Source organism: Suricata suricatta, chromosome 12 (genome assembly GCF_006229205.1).
Source record: "Suricata suricatta isolate VVHF042 chromosome 12, meerkat_22Aug2017_6uvM2_HiC, whole genome shotgun sequence".
Taxonomy (NCBI): domain Eukaryota; kingdom Metazoa; phylum Chordata; class Mammalia; order Carnivora; family Herpestidae; genus Suricata; species Suricata suricatta.
In genome coordinates, this window is record NC_043711.1 from 105,541,005 (window position 1) to 105,543,539 (window position 2,535).

Below are 2,535 nucleotides of genomic sequence, written 5' to 3' on the forward strand. Positions count from 1 at the left end.
GCCAGCCTATTCATTCTTCTTTTTCCCTCCCTGTCTCCTTCCTTCCCTCCCTCCCTCACTCTAGAGCGGCCCACTCACCCCCACAGCGGTTTCAAACTCCTTGGAGTCCTGGGGTCAGCCTCATTTCCCCAGTGGCCTTGGCATTGATCAGAGAAAGAAGGAAGAAGCGGGCACATGTCGTGAGCCGGGCCTCAGGCCTTACCGGGTCTCAGAGAAAGCGGAGCCACAGCCCTTGTCCAGGCTCCGCCCAGTCCCCACCTTTGCCTCCTGCGGGACTCTAGGGGCACCAGCGTCCCACACCCCTGCCTCCTTGTGATCGCATCTGCGGGAGGGAGGGGGGCGGGGACGCTGATTCGCTGATTGTTTCCTCCGTGAGCCCAAGGAGCGGGGGTCTTCCCAGATGGTGCAGAGGGTGGAGGGGGCTTCAGGGAGGCAGGCCGACCTGGGAGGGAAGCGCCTTCCTGCTCTGGGACGAGGTGCCCTGTGGTCTCCTTCCTCAGCCTCCAATTTCCGATTTGGCTCAGGCAGGACATCATTTAAGTAGAAGCCCATCTCAGGGCGCCTGGGGGCTCAGCCGGTTACCCTCCGGCTTCGGCTCAGGTCACCATCTTGCAGTTCGTGGGTCTGAGCCCCGTACTGCTGTGCTGACAGCTCAGAGCCTGGAGCCTGCCTCGGGTTCTGTGTTTCCCTCTCTCTCTGCCCCTCCCCTGCTCTCTCTCTCTCTCTCTCTTTCTCTCTCAAAAATAAATAAACATTAGAAAAAAATTTTAATTTAAATTAAAAAAAAAAGGAATAGCCCATTTCACGTACAGGAGCAAGATGGGCTTTGCCTCTAGGCTTCTCGTGAGCGGCCTCCCTGCCGGAAAAGGCAGATGCTGACCGTTAGCTCTGGAGCAGCACCGAGGTCCCACCCAGGCTGCTGGCGGGAGACCCTGACCCAGAGGATCCCAGGACCCCGCTGGCTCCAAACCCCCACATTGCTGGGAGGGCCCGGGTCTGGCGGCGCCCCTGCGAGGGGGACTTCTGGGCTTGGAGCCGGCGGCAGTGCTGTGGCCCTCGCAGGCCCCCGCATGCACCGCGGCCTGGGTTATGGATCCCGACCCGACAGCGCTGCCCAGGCCTGGCCCTCATCCTGACGAGCGTGTGTTGGTCAGGGTTGGATAATGTGGAGAGTGAGGACCCTCCTGGTCCTATCAAGATGGAGGGGTGACCCTCCCAGAACTGGGGCTCTCGCTTAGCTCAAGCCCTGCCCTCCAGCACCTCCCACTGGCCCTGGGGGGTGTCAGGGCTGGGGGCTGGGCAGGACCAAGGAGTCCAGCTGCTCTCTGCCCCCCAATGGGCAGTGCCCACAGTGAGGGGCTCTGGGCCCCCAGACACCCCAGCATTTGAGCCCTGGCTCCCGAGCTGTGTGGGTCTGCAGCTGGATGCCTGCCCGCTACCGCTGGGTGAAGCCGTCACCCAGGCCTCTCCCCAAAGGGACAGGCCCGTCTGCCCTTGACCCCGCTCCCTTTTCAAACGAGGGATCCTGCAGCCAGAGGCAGCCCTCCTGCTGGGCCGCGCCTCGGGGCTTGTGCTCCGTGGGTCCTGCGTGCAGGCCGCCCACACCCCCGTGTCCTAAAAAGGCACATAAACTATCTGCCAGATCCCGTCTCACTGCCTGGAGAATAGAACTGAGCCACGTCCTCAGCAACACGGCCCCTCCTGCCCTTCCTGTGGCCACGGCCGGTGCGGGGGACCCGGCTTTCTGAGGCGCTGGCCGGGCCGGGGCTGCCTCATCAGCCTTGTTCCCCCATCCCATTTTATTTCCTCGATGGTCAGATGACTGAAGATTCCTCTCACCTGGAGGTCGGGGGACTTGCCCGCAGAGCCTCACCCTGGGGCGTGGCAGTGGCCACTCAGGTGCCAAGGAATCATGTGGAATGTTCTGTGCGGCTCTGAGCCCATTCGTGGGACTATGCTCTGAGCCGTGTGATCCTCCTTGGGGCTCAAGGAGAGTCAAGTCTGGGGGTCCCTCTGTCAGCACCCGGACCACAGCTGTCTGGAAGCCCGCTTGGTACATCCCAGCCCCGGGGAGCCCCAGATGCACCCAGAACTCCCAGGTGCCAAGCTGCAGGAGTGACCATGAGCGGGGGGCTCTTTCCAGGATGCCCTGTCCCAAAGGTGCTGGCCAGTGGGTGCTCGTGCACGGGCGCCACCGCCACCACGTTCTCAGGGCGCCGGGCCCCAGGTTTGATCTGAGTGCCCAGGTGCCCGGCAGGTACTCGGTGCTGCTGTGCTGGGAGGGGCTGTCTGACATGTGGGACTTTGCTGAGCCGCCACTGTCCACCCTGCATCCCACCCGGCGGCCACCTTCTGTCTGGGCACCTTCAGAGTCACCGCACCGGGTCGCCCAGACGACCTGGATGCCGCCGTCCGCTGGCCTGAGCTGTGACGCCCAGGACGGCACGCAGCGTCCGGCGCGCGGCGCGTCCTGGGCCCTGAAACGAGCCGCGGAGAAACCGCACAAACCGGACAAAGCCCAGTCTCAGGACGCTC